Below are 26,467 nucleotides of genomic sequence, written 5' to 3'. Positions count from 1 at the left end.
CCTTAGGGCATCCCATTACTTTTTATAAACAGCATATGCAGTGTCAAGTACCTTTTTTTATATACCTCACACACTGGAGAGCGAAAATCTCGACAAATACAAAACATCTAACACATAGCGGCTTAAAAAATGGCAGTGAGGAAAGCTGATAAAATTTCCATTTGAAAACAACACACAAACTTAAAACCCCCCAATGGTCCCTATAAGGTCACCATAGCTCACTCTGAGCGCAAGGAATTCCCCTGTCACTGATGTCACTATGTAATGTGACATCAGAACCCACCTAACACATCTTTCACTTCCCAAATGAAACTTACAATATTCAGTATACAGTATGATGAGTCTTTTGACTCCTGTCATTTTTTGTATGATGATAATCTTTGTTCACATTTTACAGGAGCCCAGTTCAAGGCAGTCAAATAAACAAGAAACAAACAGAAAATGCAATTCCACAGCATAATCTGATGTGGTCAGAATACCAAATTTCCTTCAGAATTCCACGCTGTGAGATAACTCTGCTATGATCAACAGACAAAAAGCAGAATCAATTCCACAGGGCAGATTTAACATATCTATCCCTGTTCCATGGATGTGCAATAATTACGTTATTGTCAGCTGTATGCAAAGTTCCATCAATATTTAAGCAAAGGGGTCTCTAGATTGCTTAGTACAATTGCAGTTGGAATAATATAGATCTGTGGTAACTTTATGGAGTTGTTGGGAGTAACTTCTTGGCTTTTTTGACCAAGAAACCTATGCATTTTGCTCTTTTATCTGCCTGTCCTGGTAAAAGCCATTAACTTGTGTAAATTGTGTAAAACACTAGTAAATTGTGCAGAACTTTTTCTTTACGGTAAGAAATTGTAAGCTACAAACAGGGTTGGGAGGGTTACTTTTAAAATGTATTCCACTACAGACTGCAGAATGCATGCTGTGAAATGTAATTTGTAATGTATTCCATTAGATTACTCAAGGTCAGTAACGTATTCTAAATACTTTGGATTACTTCTTCAGCACTGGCAGATTTTTTTTTTCTTCACTTGTTTTGACTATAAACAAGTGAAAAATATCTGCCAGTAAGACAAAATACACTTATATTAAAAACACATTCTCTAAAAAAAGCCTTAATATCTTATGCAGTGGTACTTCTAAAACAAGATACAGTGAATTTATCTTGTTTTAAGGATTTTTATATATTATAGAAAAACAATAAAAAAATGTACATCTAGAATATGATTTTTGCAGTACATCTTTGTCCTGACATCAAAGGTCTTATTACAGAGAGAGAGAGCTCTAACGTGAATTTTCTTGATAATACACACACACACACTGTATATATAATCAAGTCTGGTAACAGGTACATGTAAAGGGTTAGAAATAGCATTTTAGCTTAGCATAAAGCTAAATGTTTACATGACAATTTACACAAGGTTAACTATTTCTGCTGCTCCAAACTATAATGTCAAAACCCCACATAGTGTACAAAGGGGCTGAGTTCGTAATGGCATACTAACCATACTGCTGTACTACTTCTGCCCTATCTATATATCTTGTATGCCATTCCAAACTCGACTAACATCTTTTTCTGATCAAAGGGCAAGTTCTTTAATGAGTGTGAAAGCGCCCTCTGTCTGCTAGTATGAATGTAATGCATCATAAGATAGTGTTTCTCGGCTGTTTAAACACTCCTCGGATCGTATCATTTATATGGATAAATGTTTTCCAGCTGAAAAGACTAAATATTAAATGAAACAAATGACAATAAAATGCAAAGTAATCTCTTCAGTAATCAAAATACTTCTTGAATGTAACTGTATTCTGATTACCTATTTAAATTGTAACTGTAGTGGAATACCGGTACTAATATTTTTGTATTTTAAATATGTAATCACCTAGAATCGGACCAAACATGTTTTCCATTACTCCCCAACCCTGGCCAAGAAATATACAATTTCAGTGTCCCCAAAAAGTGTTTCGGCATTTAAGCCATCCTTCAGAATGTCTGAATGCACTGCATTAGACAAAAAATAAATAAATAAATAAATAAATAATATATATATATATATATATAAAACCAAGTGGCATCTGCAAATAAACAACAAAAAACAGACCTTTTCTCAGAACTAACTTCGCTTTTCTTCACTACCAAAGTCATTCATATAAGAGTAACCACGTTAGTCTTCACACTAAGTTTGACAACCAGAAAGTGGCCATATACTTTGAAAACAGTACTGTTTTATAATCTAGTGTTTTATAATGTTAAATAACAACACACTTCTTTTTGTGAAATGTTTTGCTTGAAAAGTGTGCTTGTGCTGTCTTTCTTTTACAAACACATGCCACTAAGTTTAATATATTGTTATCTAATGTATGATATTATAAGCATGAATTGATGTGTCCAAATGGTTTTTGTCCAAAACTGTAAAGTGTCTGTGAGTTAGGGGAAATGCAGAATTTTCTTTCGAGAAAGTCTTTTGGATTCTCATTGTTTTGTATTGCTTTCTCTTTTGTGGTGCATTCCATATTCTTGATCTTCATTATTTACAGAATGTCATGGTTTGTTGGGTTGAGGTATTGTTTTCTCCATTGGCAGCATAGAGGTAACTGCTCCAAGGCTAAACGAAGACAGAAAAAATTGTTACTGCAAATCTGAATATTCACGTAGCACTTTATTAGGAACACTAAACTAATACTGGGTAGGGCCTCCTTTTGCTCTCAAATCAGCCTTAATTCTTCGTGGCATGGATTTCACAAAAGGTTGGAAACATTCCTTTGAGATTTGAGGTCCATGTTGACATGATTGTATCACAATTTCTGCAGATTTGTCAGTTGCACATTAATGCTGTGAATCTCCCGTTCTACCACATCCCAAAGGTGTTCAATTGGATTCATATCCGGTGACTGGGAAGGCCCCTGAAGAACAGTGAACTCATTGTCATGTTCATGAAACCAGTTTGAGACTTTTGCTTTGTGATGGTGAGTTAGCATGCTGGAAGTAGCTATTTGAAGATGGATAAATTGTGGGCATGAAGGGATGCACATGGCTGCAACAATACTCAAATAGGCTGTGGCATTAAAGCAATGATTGATTGATATTAACGCGCCCAAAGTGTGCCAAGAAAACATTCCCCACACCATTACACCACTGCACCCAGCCTCGACTGTTGGCACAGGGCAGGTTTGGTCCATGGATTCATGCTGTTGGTGCCAAATTCTAACCCTATCATCCGTGTCCCTCAGCAGAAATCGAGATTCGTCAGACCAGGCTATGTTTTTCAAGTCTTCAACTGTCCAGTTTTGGTAAGCCTGTGCCCACTGCGGCCTCAGCTTTCTGTTCTTGGCAGACAAAAGTGGAACCCGATGTGGTCTTCTGCTGTTGTAGCCCATCAGCCTCAATGTTCGACGTGTCGTGTGTTCCGAGATGCTGTTCTGCTCACTAAAATTGTACAAAGTGGCTATCTGAGTTACCGTAGCCTTTCTGTCAGTTTGAACCAGGCTGGCCATTCTCTGTTGACCTCTCTCATCAACAAGGCGTTTCCATCTGCAGAACTGCTGCTCACTGGATGTTTTTTGTTTTTGGCACCATTCTGAGTAAACGGTAGAGACTGTTGTGCATGAAAATCCCAGGAGATCAGCAGTTACAGAAATACTCAAACCAGCCCATCTGGCACCAACAATCATGCCATGGTTGAAATCAATAAGATCTAATTTTTTCCCCATTCAGATGGTTTATGTGAGCATTAACTGAAACTCCTGACCTGTATCTGAATGATTTGATGCGTTGCCCTGTCAAGTCAATTTTATTTGTATAGCACCTTTCACAACACACATTGTTTCAAAGCAGCTTTACAGAAAATCATGCATTAACAGAAAATGAAACTGTAATATCTATAATGTCTTAGAGTCATCATTGTGTAGTTTGATAAAATAAGATTGTGAATTATGTTTAAAAATAAGTAATTAAATAATAGTTGTATTAAGAAACCCAGTGAGCAAGCCGAAGGCGACTGTGGCAAGGAACACAAAACTCCATAAGATGTCGGTTAATGGAGAAAAATAACCTTGGGAGAAACCAGGCTTACTGTGGGGGCCAGTTCCCCTCTGGCTAACATCATGAATATAATGCCAGTATTAATTAATAATGTATAGTGCACGTCATGGTTTAAAATTATTAAACTAATTAAGTGTTAAGGGTCAGTGTTTAAACAAAGATTTTGTAAGAACTGTAAGATTAATGACTAATGTCTTTGAAGTTCATCCTGGATTAACTGCAGAAGTTCACATAGATGCATTTTCCTTTGTTAGTTGGATGATGAAGGCTTTTGTTGGCAATTAATTGATAGTCTATGTGTTCCATTATAAGAGTGTAGTCCATCATTAGACCAAGGTGATGCAAGCAGAGATCAGTTAGGTGCATCATAGTTCAACCGGCTGGTCATTTCGGTGAGGTCTATCCTAAATCCAAGGTTCAGGCAATGGCATATGATGTATCCCATGTCTTATGGTTGGAGTTGTAATCAGTTCATCCTCTGAAGTCCATCGTAATAGACTGGAGTGATGTTTGGCTGGCACCAGATGCATTTAGTCGTCATCACTCAGAGACATGTAGCAGTGGAGTCCAACATGAAGCAGGAATGGAGCTGGATCCAGCCGGTTCTGGTGACCTCAGGATAGGAGTCCCGAGGTTGAGAAAGGGATACAAATAGAATCATATTAGCATAGATACCATTCAATTTATTGCAGAGTTATAGATCATGATTTTGATGTTGCTGGTTTCTGGTTCCGGCAGACCTAACTAAAGCAGCCTAATTGTGAGTTGAAGGATAAATTAGGTGTATGCCTGGCTAAATAGAGTCTTTAGTTTAGACTTAAACTCAGTGAGTGTGTCTGCATCCCGAACAGTGTTAGGGAGACTATTCATAGTTTAGGAGCCAAATATGAAAAGGATCTACCACCTTTTGTGGATTTAGATTGTAGAGCCGAGGAGAGCGGGGCCGGGCTGGAATGAGACACACCCGGTCCCCAATCAGCCTGATGGGGCGCGCGAGGGATAAAGGCGGCCGGGGACGACAGTTCGAGAGAGAGAGAATTGCAGACAGCTGTACTGTGTGTTTTTAGTTGTGTGTTTTGGTTGTATTTTTTGGTTAATAAATTGTTATTTAAGTTGTCAAGCCGGTTCTCGCCTCCTCCTTCCCGGTTTTCGGCACCAGTGTAAGGGGGTTCAGTGGAAAGGAGGAGGCGAGAACCGTTTAAATAACAATTTATTAACCAAAAAACACAACCAAAACACACAACTAAAAACACACAGTACAGCTGTCTGCAATTCTCTCTCTCTCTCGAACTGTCGTCAACGGCCGCCTTTATCCCTCGCACGCCCCATCAGGCTGATTGGGGACCGGGTGTGTCTCATTCCAGCCCGGCCCCACCCTCCTCGGCTCTACACTCCTCCCGGCGTTGCCTCAGGCCGGGGAGCCCCCCGCATGATGTACATCCCCCCCACCCTTCCTCTCCGGGGGGTGGGGGGCGTGCCTTATGCCCCGACTGCCGGCGGGTCCTCCCCGCCTTCCTCAACCTGGGAGGAAACAGGAGGGGAAAAAACAACAACACAAAATGGCGAGGGAAAGGCCAACACGGAGCGACAGAGAGAGAGAGAGAGGAGAGAGAGAAAAGAGAAACTCACCGGTTCTCTGATGCGCCGTTGCGTGGTCCCCGATCACTACTCCACCCTCTCAGGCGGACTGCAGCCGCTCCTCCCCGGGTGGACCGGAGTCAGACCTCCGACCCCCAGCGGACAGAACGCCCCTCCACGTTCCCTCCTCCCCCCCGCGGACGGCGGTCTTCTCTCGACCCCTCCGTGTTCCCGGGGGACGGCAGGGCACTCCTCCGCCCCCGGCAGCGGCTCCCTCGCTCCAGGCGGTCGGGGAGTCCCGTCCCCACTCGCATTGCGGACGGCGGCCGTTCCCTGCGTCCGGGTGGTCGGGCTACTCCGTCCCCCGTTGGACGGCAGCGGCGCTCCCCTGGGTGGACGGCAGTGTCGAGGATCCTGCGACGGGAATCCCTCCTCCTTCCCGGGATTTGGCACCAGTGTAAGGGGGTTCAGTGGAAAGGGGGAGGCGAGAACTGGCTTGACAACTTAAATAACAATTTATTAACTAAAAAAAACACAAACAAAACACACAACTAAAAACACACAGTACAGCTGTCTGCAATTCTCTCTCTCTCGAACTGTCGTCCCCGGCCGCCTTTATCCCTCGCAGAATTTTAAAATTAATATGAAACTTAACAGGTAGCCAATGTAACGATGATAAAATGGGGCTAATATGATCATATTTCTTGGTTGTAGTCAGCACTCTGGCTGCTGCATTTTGAACCAATTGAAGTTTATTTATTGATATTGCTGGACATCCTCCCAGTAATGCATTACAATCATCTAGTTTTGAGGTCATGAACGCATGAATTAGTTTTTCGGCATCAGCAACAAGAGAGCATTTGTTGTAATTTAACAATATTTCTGAGGTGGAAGAATGCTGTTCTACAAACATTGGCAATTTGATTTTCAAAAGGACAGATTGGTATCAAATATAACACCAGTTATATATAACAAGTTCTTCGCTGTTGAAGACGATGTAACAGTACATCCATCGAGAATCAAATTATATTTTAGCGGCTTGTTTTTAGAGGTTTTTGTTCCAATAATTAGTACCTCTATTTTGTCGGAATTGAGTAGATGGAAATTTCTGGCCATCAAATCTTTGATTTCATTGATACACTCTGCTAATTTGGAGAATTGTGAAATTTCGTCAGGTTCTGAAGAAATATAACGTTGGGTATCGTCAGCATAACAGTGGAAATTTATTCCATGATTCCTGATATCATCTCCCAGGGGAAGCATTTACAAGGAGAAAAGCAGAGGCCCTAAAACTGATCCCTGTGGCACTCCATACTTTTGTTTGGTTTGACAATTCCTTATTTACATAGACAAACTGGTAGCGGTCTGCTAAAAACCATGCTAATGCAAGTCCACAATTGCCAACATAATTCTCTAGCCTATTCAAGAGAATATCGTGATCTATCATGTCGAAGGCAGCTCTATGATCTAAAAGCACTAGAACTGAAATGCAGCCGCGATCAGATGATAAGAGCAAGTCATTTGTAACTCTAAGTGCAGTCTCTGTACTGTGATGGGGCCTAAATCCTGACTGAAATTGTTCATAAATACTATTTCTCTGTAGAAATTAACCAAGTTGGGAGGACTACATTTTCGACATAAACGGGAGATTTGAAATCGGTCTATAAACAGCCAGTTCTCCAAGAACAAGTTGTGGCTTCTTAAGCGGTTTGATAACTGCCATTTTAAAGTTTCTTGGGACATGTTCTAAGGATAGCGATGAGTTAATAATATTAAGAAAAGGTTCTGAGATTACAGGGAATACCTCTTTTAAGAGCTTAGTTGGTATTGGATCTACCATACACTGCCGTTCAAAAGTTTGGGGTCACTTACTCATTCTTTTTATTAATTTTTGTTCACATTTTAGAATAATACGTCATCAAAACTATGGAATAACAGAAAAGGAATTATGGGAATTTTGTTGTGACTAAAAAAAATCCAAAATAAATAATATTTTAGCATCTTCGAAGTAGCCACTCTTTGCTTAGAATTTGCAGAAACGTACTCTTGGCATTTTCTCAACCAACTTCTTGAGGTATCCCACTGGGATGCTTTTAAAACAGTATTAAAGGAGTTCTCATCTATGCTGCTTTTCTTTATTATTCAGTCTAAGTCATTCAATTGAAATACTTTTTTTTTTTAAATAAAATTTTAGTTTTGTAATGAAATAAATATGTTGGCACAATTATATTTTTGTCTACAAAACTAATTTAAAATATTTAAGCATACGCCTTCAGATCAAAAGGTTTTTAAGATCATGAGAAACATTTTAGTCAAGTGACCCCAAACTTTTGAATGGCAGTGTACATGTGGCTTTTGATGTTTCGATAAGTTTTGTTAGCTCTTCATGATCTATGACAGCAAAGGACTGAAGTTGCACATGAGGAAAATTATGAGACACTGTTTTCTGAGGTAGTGTGACAGATGATTGAATAATTCCATTTTAATTTTATTTCTGATTATTACAATTTTATCAGTAAAGAAATTCCTGAAGTCATTACTATTGTGCTGCGACAAAATATCTGGATCAGTTGGGCTTTATTCCTAACCAGTTTAGCCACAGTACTGAATAAACACCTAGGATTGTTGTGGTTATTTTCTATGAGTTTGCTAAAATATGCTGACCTGGCAGCTTTTAGAGCCTGTCTTTAGCTACAGACACTATCCTTCCATGCACCACGAATTACCTCTAATTTTGTATTCTTCCACTTGCGCTCCATTTTCCGAGCTGCTCTCTTGAGATGGTGTGGAGCTTTTTTCTTTAATTTTCTTTAATTGAAGGGGGGCAACAATATCAAAAGTGCTAGAGAAGACTGTATTTATATTTTCTGTTATTTCATCAAGTTCTTCTAGACTCTGGGGCTTATTGATTGTATGAGATAGCTTCACTAATAATCTTCCAGATCTATCTTTAGTGGTGGAAAGAATAGTTCTACCTGAATGATAGCGTGGTGTAGATTGAGTAACATTATCTGATCGCAGCATACAAGAGACGAGGTAATGATCTGAGATGTCATCGCTCTGCAGAAGAATTTCTATAGTATCAACATCAATTCCATATGACAGAATTAAATCTAGTGTATGATTATGGTGATGAGTTGGTCCTGTCACATTTTGTCTGACTCCAAGAGAGTTGAGAATAGCTATAAATGCTAATCCCAATGTGTCATTTTCATTATCTATGTGAATGTTGAAGTCACCAACAATTAAAGCTCTATCTACAGTAACTACAAGATCTGATAAAAAATGAGCAAATTCACTAAGGAAATCAGAATAAGGCCCGGGTGATCTATATACTGTAGCAAGGGCAAAAGACAACAGAGTATTTTTTATTTATAACTGATGGTGTCACATTAAGCATTATTAGTTCAAAAGACTTAAACTTATATCCTGTCCTCTGAGTAACACCTAAAACTTCACTGTAAATTGTAGCAACACCTCCTCCTCAACCCTTCAGATGAGGCTCATGTTTATAACAATAACCTGGGGGAGTAGATTCATTTAAACTAATATATTCATCCGGTTTAAGCCAGGTTTCGGTCAAACAGAGCCCATCCAAACTATGATCTGTAATAATTTCATTTACAATGAAATTTGGTAGTGCTTTGGTAGAAAGAGATCTAATGTTTAGTAGTCCTACCTTCATATGATGTTTATCTTTAATTTTTTTGTTTTTTTCAAGTTTGACTTTAATCACATTTTTTCTAAATGATTTAGTGAGAGTTTTGTGTTTGGTAGTTCAGGGAACAGGCACAGTCTCTATGAGATATCTAGGTGATACAGTCTCTATGTGTTGTAGTTTATATGACCTGTGTGACGTCTCAATGCAGCTAGAAAACATTTGGATTAACCAGTTTGTCTGCTTCCTGACCTGTGCCCCGGTTAGTCAGATACTTTCATTATTCCAGCCATTCAGTGACACTAATCTACTATAAACCTAGTCACCACGATGAGCAGGGAGGGGGCCAGAGCATATTACAGTGTCTGACATCGTTTTTGCAAGTTCACACATCTCTTTAACATTATCTCAAGTGATCTCCGACTGGCAAAGCCAGACATCATTAGTGCCGACATGAATAACAATTTTAGAAAATCTACGTTTAGCATTAGCCAGCACTTGTAAATTTGATCTGATGTCAGACGCTCGAGGCCTGGAAATGCATTTAACAATAGTGGCTGGAGTCTCTATTTCCACGTTCCTTACAACAGAATCACCAATTATTAGGGCTCTTTCAACATGATTCTCAGTGGGTGCATCACTGAGTGGGGAGAATCGATTGGAAACCCTAACAGGAATGGGAGAGTGGTGTCGCTTTGCTGAGCGAGTATGCCGCCAAGACATCACACAAACACCCTGCTGCTGGGGCTCTAGAGCCGGAACCAAAGTATGTGTGCTGCTCGTTGTACTAGCCGCATCCGAAACAGTATCTACCGGATTCTCTTTCTCACTGACCTCCACTAGTGTTCGGATGCATGTCTCTAACTCATTAATCTTCTCCGTCAGCCTGACTAATTCCTTACATTTATCACATGTGAATCCTTCACTGCTGACGGAAGAAGCTATCATAAACATGTGACATGCAATGCAAGAAGAAATAACATGAACGGATGCCATGACTTACAGCAATTGTTTGTTGTTGTTGTTGGTTGTTCCTGAGCGGTGAGGGTTTGAGATCGATGTGAATCCCTCATGCAGTTGTTTGTTATGGTTGTTCCTGATAAGCGGTGCATTGAGATCGATGCAATCCGTGTAGCACAGAGGATAAAAACGGGTGCGCTAAACACAGTTTAATCGTGCTAAAAATAGAAAGCGGATGCACGTGGAAAATGCACGCAGTTGAATCGCGATAAGAGAATAATGTGGGGGAAAAACTGATGCACACTGAAAAATGGCAGATGTTAAGGTTTAAAAGCTGAAAACAGCTAGATAAGCGATGCAGCCCTGCTGCTACACAATTGGCTGATTAGATAATAGCATGAATAAGTAGGTGTACAGGTGTTCCTAATAAAGTGCTCAGTGAGTATAGATTAGTCCCTTTAGTCCTTAAATCAGTAGTACCCTTTAGAGTGTACAGTCTGTACCATATTAACGGAAATTAGACATAATTCAAGTTGAAAGCAGATATTCTAATGGGACATTAGTGTAAAACAGTTGGACTGTGCACTGCCACGTAAACTCAGCCTAAGTCTTATAACACTATACCTTCCAATGATGATGTTGTTATTCTGTTGTTCCTGTGCCACAGCCTCCATCTCATATTTTAATAATTTCATTAAAAAAAAAACACAAAAACAAAACAAGGGTCTAATCAAGTTTTCATAATTTTGCATTTGAAATTAGTGATCAGTAACTGCTGCCTCATCTTTATTCCATACTTGAGGATCATGTGGTCATCTTTTTTTGGTCCATCCATGCCCTCAGCTCCTATTGGCTGCTGGAGAGCTCTGACTACAGCTCTGTCCAGAACCTGCAAAAATGAAAAACATGGTCAGGTTCCTCTCAATCCAAGCATTCTGGGTATCAGGTATAAAACTACATTATCTCAATTTGGGATGTTGCAACTGTTTATGCAGAAAAACATGATGTCAATGCTGTACAGGTGCATCTCAATAAATTAGAATGTCGTGGAAAAGTTAATTTATTTCAGTAATTCAACTCAAATTGTGAAACCCATGTATTAAATAAATTCAATGCACACAGACTGAAGTAGTTCAAGTCTTTGGTTCTTTTAATTGTGATGATTTTGGCTCACATTTAACAAAAACCCACCAATTCACTCTCTCAAAAAATTAGAATACATCATAAGACCAATAAAAAAAAAACATTTTTAGTGAACTGTTGGCCTTCTGGAAAGTATGTTCATTTACTGTACATGTACTCAATACTTGGTAGGGGCTCCTTTTGCTTTAATTACTGCCTCAATTCGGCGTGGCATGGAGGTGATCAGTTTGTGGCACTGCTGAAGTGGTATGGAAGCCCAGGTTTCTTTGACAGTGGCCTTCAGCTCATCTGCATTTTTTGGTCTCTTGTTTCTCATTTTCCTCTTGACAATACCCCATAGATTCTCTATGGGGTTCAGCTCTGGTGAGTTTGCTGGCCAGTCAAGCACACCAACACCATGGTCATTTAACCAACTTTTGGTGCTTTTGGCAGTGTGGGCAGGTGCCAAATCCTGCTGGAAAATGAAATCAGCATCTTTAAAAAGCTGTTCAGCAGAAGGAAGCATGAAGTGCTCCAACATTTCTTGGTAAACGGGTGCAGTGACTTTGGTTTTCAAAAAACATAATGGACCAACACCAGCAGATGACATTGCACCCCAAATCATCACAGACTGTTGAAACTTAACACTGGACTTCAAGCAACTTGGGCTATGAGCTTATCCACCCTTCCTCCAGACTCTAGGACCTTGGTTTCCAAATGAAATACAGAACTTGCTCTCATCTGAAAAGAGGACTTTGGAACACTGGGCAACAGTCCAGTTCTTCTCCTTAGCCCAGGTAAGACGCCGCTGACGTTGTCTGTGGTTCAGGAGTGGCTTAACAAGAGGAATACGACAAATGTTGCCAAATTCCTTGACATGTCTGTGTGTGGTGGCTCTTGATGCCTTGACCCCAGCCTCAGTCCATTCCTTGTGAAGTTCACCCAAATTCTTGAATCGATTTTGCTTGACAATCCTCATAAGGCTGCGGTTCTCTCGGTTGGTTGTGCATCTTTTTCTTCCACACTTTTTCCTTCCACTCAACTTTCTGTTAACATGCTTGAATACAGCACTCTGTGAACAGCCAGCTTCTTTGGCAATGAATCTTTGTGGCTTACCCTCCTTGTGAAGGGTGTCAGTGATTGTCTTCTGGACAACTGTCAGATCAGCAGTCTTCCCCATGATTGTGTAGCCTAGTGAACCAAACTGAGAGACCATTTTGAAGGCTCAGGAAACCTTTGCAGGTGTTTTGAGTTGATTAGCTGATTGGCATGTCACATATTCTAATATTTTGAGTGAATTGGTGGGTTTTTGTTAAATGTGAGCCAAAATCATCACAATTAAAAGAACCAAAGACTTAAACTACTTCAGTCTGTGTGCACTGAATTTATTTAATACACAAGTTTCACAATTTGAGTTGAATTACTGAAATAAATGAACTTTTCCACAACATTCTAATTTATTGAGATGCACCTGTATTTGTCAGCACAAAAATCTTTGCAAACAGTTTTGGGGCTATGAAATCAAGTGGGCTGTACCTATGCATTTTAGTTATGATTCATCAATATTCTTAATGATAGATTAAAATGAAAATTGAAATCTGTACAAATTGTCTGTCTTCCCTAACCCTGGAGGGCTTATCACAGTTGGTAGTGTTGTAATCTCATGCCAAATTAAGTATTGCAGTTAAGGTTGTTATGGGTAATGCATTTATACAGTAAATTGTATCATGGCTTGTGCTATCATACAACAGTAAGAGAATAAAGATAGAGAAGGAGAAAGGAATAAAATGTGAGAAGACTCTGTCTTTTGTGGAAGGCATACAGCTGACCTTGGTCTGTTGATCCTCACACACATGCAGATCTCCCATCCTTTGTCACAGGATCCCACTGAAGTGTTCTAGACTCATCTGCATCTCATATAGAACTCTGTAGTAGAAACAACAAACACGTACCGTACATGGTAAGCTACATATGTTTCTTTCTTTGCTGCATTATGACACAAAAGCACCTCTTGTCAGAAATAAATTGTGTATCAAATATGTTTGACATAAGGGGAATGTTAGTTCAATGGTTAAGGACCGGTGCTGCTAACACAAAGGCTACAGGTTCAGTCCTACTGTATGATGGCTTCCCAACATACAGTTAAGAAGCAACCCAAGAACTGAAGAGTTACTGAAATTACAATTGTGTGATTTTATCATTGTGCACTAAACCAGTTCTGCTTCAGAGGAAATTAACTGGCATTTAAAGTCACTCTGAATGAAAATATCCATGCCAACTAACTACATGTTTAAAAGTCCTGATTTATTCTTCATGCTGCTATGAATCATTAGCAATTATCAGTGGATGGTATAGTCCATAGTACCTCTTTCTCACCCGTTCCAACTCCCAACAGCCATCAGAACTGATATTTCTGCAAACAGTCATCCTTGAACAGTCTTCACCTTCTTTATGTATGAAGCCAGATTAAGTCTGCAGGGACTTAAGCCATTTAAGCCATGAAATGACTTACACCCATTTCTAGGTTTAATTACCAGTAAGAATATACACTCATCAAAGATGCTGCTAATGTTTAATACTCACTTTTCAAACTGTTAGTAGTTATAGCTGAGCTCTGGGGAAAAAAGTGAACAAATGATAAATCTGACCAATATTTAGAAATCCCAACCCTGCTACCCAGTAGTTCTTTTCTGTATGACTGCAGATAAGCTCTATGGACCCTTTTAACAGACTGTGATGATGCGTTCCCGCCTTATTTAGCAACTTTTTACATTTTACATTTTGGAATTATTAAGTGTAAATTTATAACATAATGCTTTGTGTTATATTACCCTCGAATTTGTTTAAAAATACTAGCTACCACAGCTGCAATGGGGTTTCTAATGCAGCTGCTGAGGGAGTGACAGTAAATTGAGCATCTTCTCTCTTCTTACTGTCATAATCCAGCGCTCTGCATTTTTTATCTTGTGTGGAAAGTAGTGGAAAAGCAACAGTTGCTGTTGGTGCAAAAGGGTAAGCAAAAATAATATTTGCTGTGGTCTCCCATTTAACGCAATAGAAGTTTACCCTGCAATAGTTTAATTCTGCATTCCAAACCAGGAAATTTGGTCTCTCGACGGAGCCATATCTAACATTATCAATGCAGCCAGGCAGAAAGGGAGGTTAGATTTTTCTGTATCCATGCTGGCCTGTCTGGGATGGTCCGCACTGACAGATAAGGCAGCACAACAGTGCTTTCCCTCCTTGTTGTGGGAGCCATCAGCACAGTTCTGAGTACTAATCTACTAATTTCAGTACTGGCTCCACTTATCAAGTTCCACTTCCAGCTTCCAGAAGTGGGAGTGACAGAAATGGGTCACTCACTCCCATCCATACACTCTCACAGAATACAGTGCATTTTTGCTAAGTGTTCAAGCATCTAGAAACCACAAGACTGGACGAGAAGAACTTCTATCAAGGGTTTACCGATTTACATACATATTTTGCAGAAGTTAAGAAAGATAAAACGGTCCTTTTGCATCTTGCAAAGAAGCACTTTGACAGGTGACATAGATTAGCAAATGCAATCATCTAAAATACCTTTAGGCCAATTTACACTTAATTTCAATGTCATGATGCTAATGCTGGGAAGGGAAATTTTGGTGCACTTGCTCATGAAAACTAAAAACAGGAGGTGGCTAAAATTGCGGGGCTCTCTAAGTTTTGTATTCTGACACGATAGTTCCATTTGGGAGATGTAACGTTTACGTATGTGGCCTGAACAACCAGATGCATTTGGGTAGTTGACATACCTTTGTGAAGTTGACAAGCCATGCTGTATGGCATGCTATACTTCATCTAAAACTATTTTAAACAGCACATTGCTAATTCTGTTATAATTAGTATGCACTGCAGCTTTTCTGACCTCAAATAAAAGACTACATATATTTATCTTTTTATAAATTAATCTGTCACACCGCAGAACATTAAAATAAACAAACAAAAAGGTGCTTAAATTTAAATGAAATGGTGACCAATTACAGGTCCTTAGACATGCACTTTACTTTATATATTCATGTAAAATTGAACTTGGAATTTTGATATTCATTTTAAAAATAGTCCATGGACATGTTTTAAGTCAACTACACATTTACACTTGGCTGAGTCTGGTCTTATATGCATCTTAAACCACACCTAAGGTCTTTTCATAGCTATCCGTTCGGTTGAACAGTAGTAGTTATTAAGTGTAAATACCAACTACATGTATGTATTTGTGTTGGTGTTGTATGCATTTGAGAGAAATAAGAATCCACTCACTCCCTGTCACTGTCTTTGCAATTACTGCTGATGTAAAGCATCTTCTGGATGCTGCATTAAAAAAAAGTTATAAATACTGTAAATGATAAAGAGTAAATTATTCGTTAATGGGATAGTTCATCCAAAAATGAAAATTCTCTCATAATGATGTGTATGACTTTCTTCTGCTGAACACAAACAAAGATTATTAGAAGAATATCTCAGCTCTTTAGGTCCATACAATGCAAGTGAATGAGGATCAGGCCTTTGAAGCTCCAAAAAAGAGATAAAGTCAGCATAAAAGTAATCCATACGACTCCAGTAGTTTAATCAATGTCTTCTGAAGTGATCTAGTTTTTTTTTTTTTTTTTTTTTGTGAGAACTGACCAAAATATAACTCCTTTTTCACTGTTCATCTTGCCATTGCAGTCTCTAGGCACAATCATGATTTAAAGCTTGATTACACTTCCTAGAGCTTGACGCATGAGCAAAGTGCTAGATGGCACTATAGAAAGTGCAATCAGGCTTGAAATTATGATGGCTAAGGAGACTGCAGTCAAGATGTGCAGTGCTTAAACCACTGGACTGGAGTCGTATAGATGGATTACTTCTAAACTTAATTTATCTGCTTTTTGCACCATTCATTTGCATTGTGTGGACCTACAGAGCAGAGATATTCTTCTAAAAATCTTTGGTTCAGAAGAAGAAAGTCATACACATCTTAGATGGCATGAGGGTGAGTAAATGATGGGAGTTTTCATTTTTGGGTGAACTGTCCCTTTAATCCATGCAAATTTATCAAAATAATAGAACAGATATACAGTAGTTATATAATATATTATAGAATAGAATACAAAATAGTTTTTGATCATATACAATTACAACAATTCAATATTAACACCATCAATTGTTTTTTTTAATGTTTTAAAAAACAAGCAATATTTTCAATCATTGACTGTTTGATTACTGATTTTAAAATGCTTTCTGCAACATTATTTAAGTCAGTTTGCTCAAGCAAACATCAGCCTTTCAGCTGCTTTGACAATTTTAGGATTGGTAATAAGTATTAATAATAAATAAATAACCTCATATACTGTAATGCTGTGTAATTTATAAACTATCCTAACAGGTTGTATCACCTCTTATCCTGAGCCAGTGTCTCTGAGTGTTTAGACAGCATCACATACAGGTGCTGCAGTTGATTCTTGAACTCTCTGATTCCATTGCCGTACATCTGCTGCAAATCCTCTTCAACCTAGACAAAAAAGTAAACCTTAAAGACACAGTACTGCAAATTGCTTTATTCAAAATAAAGATCGACACTTATACTGCTTACCTTGGAAAAAGTGTAATCTGCCATGACGTCAAACTTTGTGGGCATGGAAGAGGACTCAGGATACAGAGAGTGTGTGTGAGAGTATTTTATATAGGCCCTGGAAAATTTTGTCTTGTGGCAACAGACTGATAAAACACATTTATTGGGTCCTTACGCTCCCTGTATGGAAGTCCTACAAGTTTCTCTGGCCGTCGGCTGATCAGAATGATAGGGCGTTCTAGACTGGTGGGGGGAAGGTTGACAACTTTCATGCTTGGCTCTAATATGAGAGGATGACCCTGAAACAGGAAAAGTTGAGCTGTGGGTTCAATACCAGTCTGGGCCTGAACATCCTCAAAAAAAATTGAGACCCTAGACATACATACATATTTAAGCAATTGTATATTTATATATATATATAATTTATATAGTTTGGGTACTTTCAATACCCAAGACCTCAATAATCTGAATATTTAACATATAGTAAAAAAGTTAAGAAAATTTTCAGTTCCCCTAAATGCGGTCACATTTGGAATAGAGATAACTGAATATTCCATGTTCAATACAATTAAGTTCAATCGACAGCATTTGTGGCATAATGCTGATTACAACAAAAAAATTATTTAGACTCGTCTGTCCTTTTCTTTAAAAAATAAAATAAAATCTAAGTTACAGTTACATTGTAAGTGCCTCACTGGAACCCATATTTTTGCTTTATTTAAAGAAAAGGAGGGGCAAGTCAAAATGTATTTTTGTGGTAATCAATATTATGCCACAATACTGTCGAATGACCTTATTGAACCCGGAATATTCCTTTAAGACCTACAAAGTACTGTAGCTGTTGCAGTGCCAAATTTTTACCACAGCGGTGGTTAAGAGCCAACCCCCGGCGGTGAACGGTGTTGTACATTGGCCTTTCGAACCTGAGAAATGAACTGTAGGATAGTTTTTTAGGAGTGTTTGTATTTTATGGATTACTAGTGTTTGTGTATATACTACTTTTACAATGTTGTGTTTTATATATATACACTATATAATTGTGAAGCACTTTGGTCAACTATGTTGTTTTAAATGTGCTATATAAATAAAGTTGAGTGTTAGGGGTCGGGTTGAAGGTGCGTGGAAATATGTGTTTATTGAAGAAAGCCTTTATTATTGTCACACATTATATATTTTCATATATTTGTTTTCACATATCCCAGCAAAGCTGGGGTCAGGGTGCAGGGTCAGCCATGATACGGCACCCCTGGAGCAGATAGGGTCAAGGGCCTTGCTCAAGGGCCCAACAGTGGCATCTTAGCAGTGTTGGGGCTTGAACCCCCAACCTTCTGGTCAATAACCCAGAGCCTTTAACTGCTGAGCTACCACTGCCCCTATTGGGAGGGTGAAGAGAAATTAAACTCTTTGTAAAATATCACAAAATACCCCCACAAAAAAAAAAAATAAATAATAAAAAAAAATAAATAAAAAAAATTTCCATTGGTTTTAAAATGTCTGTCTGTTATTACATCAATAGCCTATCTTATAAGACGTTAACATGTATACATCAATGGCTAAACATATTCCAGAATGTCAAAATCTGTTTATATCTCATCACAATTAAATATCTGTAGATGGACAATAATTAAATGGTGGTTCAGTCCTACCTTGGCTGAAAGATTTTCAATTGTCAGATGTTTTTAATTTTTTTCAACAGAAAAAAAATAAAATAAAAAAAAACATTGTCTGGTTTTTGAGAGGATTTCACTGGGGTTATGACGTTTTCAGCCACACCAAATACATGTTCAGAAACAGTATTAATCTCGTAAATGAAATTACTGACAAAAATTAATGAGGTGTTTTTTATTCTGTTAACAAAGATGAGATGTAAAAATACACATCATGAGGATAATTAAACATTTTGTTGACAAAGATATTATGAGAAATGAATAACACTACCAATGCACTAACAGTATTTTAGAAGAAGAAAAATCTTGTTTGAATAAAACAAATGATCCAATCATAGTGTTTTAAGGATTGCCTGTCTAAGCTGTGGGAGCTGAAAGAGCTCACCTTTTTTTCCACATGCATCCTATATCCTATTTGACATAATTCAGCCATATCAACAACATAAAGAAAATATTACCACTTACATCTGTACAGACAATAAAGCGATTGCACAGCTGAACTTTAAAAAGTTGTGGGCCGTGCGTAACTTGCATTGTGAATAGGCTGGTGCCGTAACAATGCACTATGTTGCGCAAAATCTTAAAGTCTCTAAAAAAAGTATTTACCATGAAGAATCAACAACACAGTTACAAAGAATCTAATACTTAAGGAAATTACACTGATGATATTCTACTATTTCATTAATTTATTCCAGGTTTTTGCAAGGTCTTATAAGCTGATGCCTTTATGTACATATCACTGCCACTTCACCACCACAGTGGGGCGGTTGTCACAGTGATCCTAATAGCTCTACAAAGTACTTTTTTAGTTGCATTATTAAATACCTTTAAACGCCTAAATTGGATTATGAATTTTTTCAGCATTTCATGATGCTTGCGACAATCATGTTCCTTGAAAATGTATTTATTGGTCAATATGAATTAGTCCTATTTAAGATGGACTGCCAATGTTGCAGTCCATGTAAACGTGGACAAAAATATATAAAACATTTTAGATGTGTGCAAAAGAATGGAAGACAACATACATGTTGTGAAAGTGGATGTAGATGCTGTGAGCTGTGGCCTGCTGGAGAGGGAATATATGGAATGTGATGCGGTGTAGGATGTCAGTGGAGGCAGCAAAGAACTGGACAAAGCCCCCACACTTCTCCTGATTGGCCTCCAGTATTCTGGCCAACACTGGGATCAGCTGGGTCTTCAAACCCCTATAAAAGATACAGAGCCATTAGTGATCTGCTACTAAATGTTATAATGTTGTTAGAAAACAATGATTACCATAACGGATTTCTCATTTAAAAGATGAAGGCTAACAGCACATTAAAGGAATATTCCGGGTTCAATACAAGTTGAGCTCAATCAACAGCATTTGTGACAATGTTGATTACCACAAAAAATTATTTTGAATCATCCGTTCTTTTCTTTTAAAAAAAGCAATAATCGAGGTTACTCTGGGGCACTTACAATGGAAGTGAATGGTGCCCATTTTTGGAGGGTTTAACCTTTCAAGCTCTGAAGGTGTTTTTAAAGATTCCCTGTTTCAATGGCATACCCAAAATTAAAGGTTTATAACTCAAGTGTTTGGTATCATTGTAAAGAAAACTTTTCAATTTTTTAATGATATAGATTATGATACACTCAGCCTAAGAAACTGCTGAAAAAATAAATAAATAAAAAAATTTAGCCAAAAATGTACTTTTCTTATTAGACTTTAAATATCTCTAGGTGTAAATAAGGTGGCTCCGAAAAACTGCTTTTGTTTTGTTCCCTATCATGTAAACTGTATCTGAGAATGTATTTTTTATTTTTTTTGATACGACAAAGCAATCAAAAGTTGTAGCATTACACATATAATTTATCATAGTGTCCAAAAACTTCTCCATGTGTCCAAAAGACTCTCCAAACAAATAAAACATAATAATTGTACAAAAGAACTAATTACACATGCAAACACAACAAACACTAAAGGTATGCATGGCATGGACACATGATTTTAGTAATGAGAATTTACATAATGAGTGCCTTTTGACTCAATGATTCTGCATCATTAGATTTTTTTTAACAAGGTCTTGACTCTCCAGAAATGAGGAAGAGGGAGCCAATGAATTTCCACCTTCTCTTGTCTTTTTTCTCAAAGCATTTATCAGTGACACAACAAACTGTCCTTATAAACAAAAACCCACACACATCCAACGCGTGTCTCTCCTCTCCCCTCTGTGGCTCTTAGCTTCCCTTTATCTCTCCGTCGCCTCTCACTGCAACACAGAACAGCTGTTAGTAAAAATGCCCACAGGCAGTGTTGCCAACTAGTTTCAATGGAAAGTCGCTAAATGTCGCTAGATGAGGTCATACGCTAATTAGCCTATTCGTTACGTCATCGCGTCTCATTTGAATTTTGCATAGTGTCCGCCCTTTATGTGTTTGCTTCTCTGTGCTTACCGTTTTAATTCCCTACATCCATCAATCACTCAGAGAGAAAGTTAGAAGCGACAGAAACTTATCTTTTCTCTCACACAGCGCTCAGCCATAACAAGCCATTATATGCATGTTTACAAAAAAAAAAAAAATACAGATTCGTGATTGGTCCTTGACAATGCTGTTTGCACATGCGCAGCTCATTCACGTCTACGTCAGCTGCCGTGCGCTCAACTGATTGTGCTGCTCAAAAGTCTTCTCGCCTGCTCACCTCTCTCTCTCTGTGTCAGTCTCACTGAACAGAGTAGACGTAGAAAGAGGTGTGCCTCCGAGTCCAGGCAGGAAAGCAAGACCACGCGACTCGCGGGGCAGTACTGTCGACTTTCTTCTAAGGAAGATAGCTAAGGTTTGTCCAAAAAGTCGCTAAAGAGGTCTGAAAAATCGCTAAATCTAGCGACAAAGTTGCTAAGTTGGCAACACTGCCCACAGGTGTAACTCCTTACCACTCTCATCTCCCAGTCTCGCTCTCCACGGCCCCACTTCCACAGTGTTATTTACTTGGCGCCATCTGGTGGCCATATGTAATATTGTGCTTTGTGTTGATTACCTTGTGTGTGGACTCGTTTGAAAGATAATCACCTCCTCTAAGTAATGGTATATGATATTTTATGTTCCGTTTAATTTTCGTGAAGTTATAAGCGAAAACATATAAGCAACACCAACATAACTGTCAAAGGCATATACTTAGCTATTACTTGCTATATTTTTGTCTGTGAATAAAACAAATAGGCTGCTTGTATTCTACACTTTGAGAGCTTTCCAACAACATATGACACATGGCTATTTATAGTTTTTTTTTATTTTTTATAAATTATCAAAACGGAACATATACATATTTTGTGTTGGTCACAACTGTAGTTATTAATATTTTGACAGTTATTATTTTTTTCTCATGGGTTAAAGGCAGAAATGTGAAGCTTATAATTTTATAAAAGCCCTTACATTAATTCTTCTGTTACAACTTGTGTATTTTTTGAGCTGTGAAGTTGTTTAAATCATAATTTTTTACTGTCATTTCAGGGTTTGATGACATCACGTCATCATGGCAACAAAGTTGTAATACTGGATATTGGGTTCCCATTCTTTTCAACCAATGAATTTCCATGACTTTTCCATGACTTGAAAGCTAATTTCCATGCACAAACATTTAGCCTTTCATTCTGAAAATAGCACCAAAATCACATAATCGCAAATTTGTTAAAAACAAAACCACATGTTTGTTTGATATGTTCATATTTTAAAATTAATCCATATGAACACACTGCAGAGTTCAGGGAATTGTCAGAATGTGTTATGCAACTAAGTCAAGCCTTGAGAATTCAGTGAGTCCCAGAGAGACTGACAATTTATTCTGAGAATCAGATTTGTAAACAGCTGTATCTATACAAAGTTTTTATATATTTTTGTCTTTAATTGATCAGGTATTGTAAATAACATGATATACAGTCTTTTAAACTCTTCACTGTGTGTTTTTAATCCAGTGCAACAGAACACCCTGATGAAATATTTTATGACAGAGCATAATAAATAAAAATATATTAACTATATATATATATATATATATATATATATATATATATATATATAAAATAAAAAATAAATAAAAAACAATTCATAATTTTTTCAAGACTTAAGATTTTATTAATCTCCATGACTTTTGAAGGCCTGGAAATCACCATTTGTTTTCCCTCTCCTTTTCTCCCCAATTTGGAATTCCCAGTGCACTCTATGTCCTTGTGGTGGCATGGTGACTCACCTCAATCTGGGTGGCGGAGGATGAATCTCATTTACCTCCATGTCTGAGACCATCAATCCACACATCTTATCATGCAGCTTGTTGAGTGTGTTACTGTGGAGACATAGTGCATGTGGAGGCCCATGCTATTCTCTGCTGCATCCACACACAACTCACCACATGCCCCACCAAGAGCGAGAACCACATTATGATGACCATGAGGAGGTTACCCCATGTCACTCTACCCTCCCTAGGGACTGGGCCAATTTGGTTGCCTAGGAGACCAGGCTGCAGTCACTCAGCATGCCCTGGATTTGAACTTGTGACTCCAGGTGTGGTAGTCAGTGTCTTTACTTGCTGAGCTACCCAGGCCCCCTCCAGAAATCACCACATTTTACACAGAAAAGTTTAGTAAGTGATTTGATCAGACTAAGATCATTTTAACATGCATATTATTTACATCTTGTGTCTATATTTTTGAAACAGTGAGGTTTTAAATGTTTACAGATTGGCCCCATTCACTTTCATTGTAAGTGCCTCACTGTAACCCAGAGTTTTGCCTTTTTTAAAGAAAATCAAAATTAAGTTTTGTGGTAATCAATATTATTAAGCTGAACTTGTATTGAACCCGGAATATTACTTTAATCATGATGAATAAAAGCATGAGAGAAATGACCACTTAAATGTGTCATTTCTGCCACTACTGTCAGTACTATCCACTATGTTCTTACCAAACTTGGTCAGATGACAAACTTACTCTGAGGGCTGGCAGCAGTGTGGCAGTCTGTCGCTCCATTCAGTAGGGCCGTCTTCAACCTTTTGTACACCTGCTATGGTTCCCTCTGGCTTCTCTGTCGTGATCTTATACACAAAATACCACAGAATTGCAAATATATTCAATATAGTTTTTAAACAGATCCCAAAAAACTACCGCCACTTTCCATTAGTTGTATAAACAGAAAGCCCCACCCCAAACTGACACCATTGGTCGATTCTGACAGTGTTACTGGGTCGAGCTGGATGAGCCACTAAAACAATCTGAGGACTGTTTTGATTCCACAGTGTTACACGTTTAGGTGAAACCAACCAACAAATGGCTTACTTATAGTTGACTCTGCATATTAAGCTGGGGTCTATTATTAAAAATATAAATACTAAATATGTTTTTTGGTGATTAATAGATGAGGTTATTTACATGGTTTTCTTTGTTTCTGCGTGGGCCTCTATATGGTATAAAAGGAAGGCTGTCAGTGTCAGCATGTTAGAAGGTGACACCAATGTGCCAAAGATCCACAGACACACCATAATCTTTCTGCTGGGGCTTTCTTAACACTGCTCGTTCGTACATGTCAGGATGCTGAACCACAGAAACACAGTTCAGAAAAGTTATCATCTCAGATACTAATCAGACAAAAAAGGAACCACACCAAAAAAAAAAAAAAGAAAAAAATGATTACATTTTTGGTAAGAAACTGCACGGGTGAATCACTGAAAGAACAAAATACATGCTAGCTAAATTTTGAGATCTTTAAAAGGTATATTCTGGGTTAAATACATGATAAGCTTAATCGACAGCATTTATGGCATAAGGTTGATAACCAGAAAAATTTATTTTGACATGTCCCCCGTTTTCTTAAACAAAACAGCAAAAATCTGGGTTACAGTGAGGCACTTATAATGGAAGTGAATGGGGTCAATCAGTTTAAAATACTCAAAAACTTTAAAATACTCACTTTTTCAAAAGTATAGCCAAAAGATGTAAACAATATGCATGCTAATCTGATTTTTTGTGTGATAAAAATCGCTTACCAACTTTTTCTGTGTAGTTATATCGAATTTGTCGCCATGATGACATAATGCTGTAAAATCTAAAACTACCGTAAAAAAAAATTAATAAAAAAATAACTATGATTTCAACAACTTTATAGCTTTTAACAGAAGAATTCATGCAAGTGATTTTATAAGATTATAAGGTACACATTTCTGCCTTTAAAGCCTTTCAAAAATTGGCCCCATTCATTTCCATAGTAAGTGCCTCACTGTAACCTCGAGTTTTGCTTTTTTTAAAGAAACAGAGGGATGAGTTGAAATAATTGTTTGTGGTAATCAACATTATGCCACAAATGTTACATTATGCCACACCTGGAATATTCCTTTAAAGTGGAATGGGCATCTACGGATGCCAACATTACTGTAAATGGGCATTTTTGACTGCACATAATGCCACTTCACAAATTCTACTAATCACATTATTTCTGCCATACCAGGTATTCCTCTGTGCCATATATTGACACAAACTTCTCATTGTCCTCCAACTCACGGGCAGCACCAAAGTCTGTGAGCTTGTACACTGAGTGTCCATCCTCACCCACTTGCCTCATGATATTGCCAGGTTTGATATCCCTGTGGACTACCCCGTTCTCCCACAGGTGGTTCATTCCTTGGATGAGATCTTTGATTAGGGCATGTGTAATGGCAAATTACTGATCTGACTATCAAATTACATTCCCAAAACAACGTCATTTCAAAAGCAAACCAAAACTGAATTCTAATACGTGGGTTCAAACAGGTTTCCACTAACCCTCCACCTGTGTTGGGTCAGACAAACAAGCCGTGGTTGAGTAAATAAATGTTGCTGTACTGTGCTGGTCGAGATGCTCAAACAAACAGAGCAATGTTTTGATAGTGCCACTTTTAGGTGAATTCAACCTACAAATGGCTTACTAATAGTTGACTCTGCTCATTTAGGTGGGATAAGAGTAAGAATAAAAAAGTTACAGCTTCAAACCTGAATTAATTTAAACTATCACAGTTGTAGAATTCAATTTATTTGAGTATTTCTCTGATTTAGCAAAAAGTTGGAAATAAATGACCCCAACACAGTGAATCACAGGGCAAGACACATGTTTTGGAAACATCAAAGCGACGCAAGAAAAGTCAGAAGTGCCGTAAGTGGAAAACCTTGAGCAGCAACACAAACCACATCAAATACATACCTCCTCTACAGCAAAGATTTTAACAATGTTGACATGATTGAGCCTCTGCAACACCTCAAACTCCCTCATCTGAACTTCATAAAGCCTGTTGTTGCTTACCAATTTAAAAACCTTCACAGCGACCAGCTCATCTGTTTTCCACAAGAACAAACAAGCAAAGCATTATAGTAATTTAACCTAAAATGGCAAGTCTATGTGGCATTAGTACGCACAATCTCAGACACCTTTCACAGATGAGAATGGTAATGTCTAAACAGTGATAATGTTCAAGTACAATATTTTGTACTTTGTAGACAGTTGCTGTTGTTCCCTGACCAAGAACATCATCATCCAGGGACCGAAGGTGGTTTGCTGTACTTGCCGTCATAGTGCTAACTCAGGGGGATAACATGAGTGAATCTGTATACAAGAGAAAAACCTAACTTAAGAGTCTCTAAAAGAGTAATAATTCCAAGACAAGAGATTAAAGGTGCACTCAAGTAACTTTTGTCTTTGTGTCATCTTGGACATCTAGCGGCTTAGATGCAGAATAATTTAAAATCAATAGTTTTCAGTATTCAGAAATCAGTTAATCTCAAGTTTACACAGGTGTCCCACAGAGTAACCATAGGTGTAGATCATCATCATATCTATTTTGT

The 26,467-nt window shown here is 38.0% G+C and overlaps 1 pseudogene; it reads right to left on the bottom strand.

The window, feature by feature from the left end:
- Positions 1-2,551: 2,551 nt before the first annotated feature.
- On the bottom strand, positions 2,552-26,196 carry LOC127425853 (inhibitor of nuclear factor kappa-B kinase subunit epsilon-like; annotated as a pseudogene).
- Between the last annotated feature and the right edge of the window lie 271 nt (positions 26,197-26,467).

This window comes from Myxocyprinus asiaticus, chromosome 35 (genome assembly GCF_019703515.2).
Source record: "Myxocyprinus asiaticus isolate MX2 ecotype Aquarium Trade chromosome 35, UBuf_Myxa_2, whole genome shotgun sequence".
In the NCBI taxonomy this organism is placed as follows: domain Eukaryota; kingdom Metazoa; phylum Chordata; class Actinopteri; order Cypriniformes; family Catostomidae; genus Myxocyprinus; species Myxocyprinus asiaticus.
The sequence above is the reverse complement of the archived record's forward strand: the minus strand, read 5'-3'. Positions and strand labels throughout refer to the sequence as shown.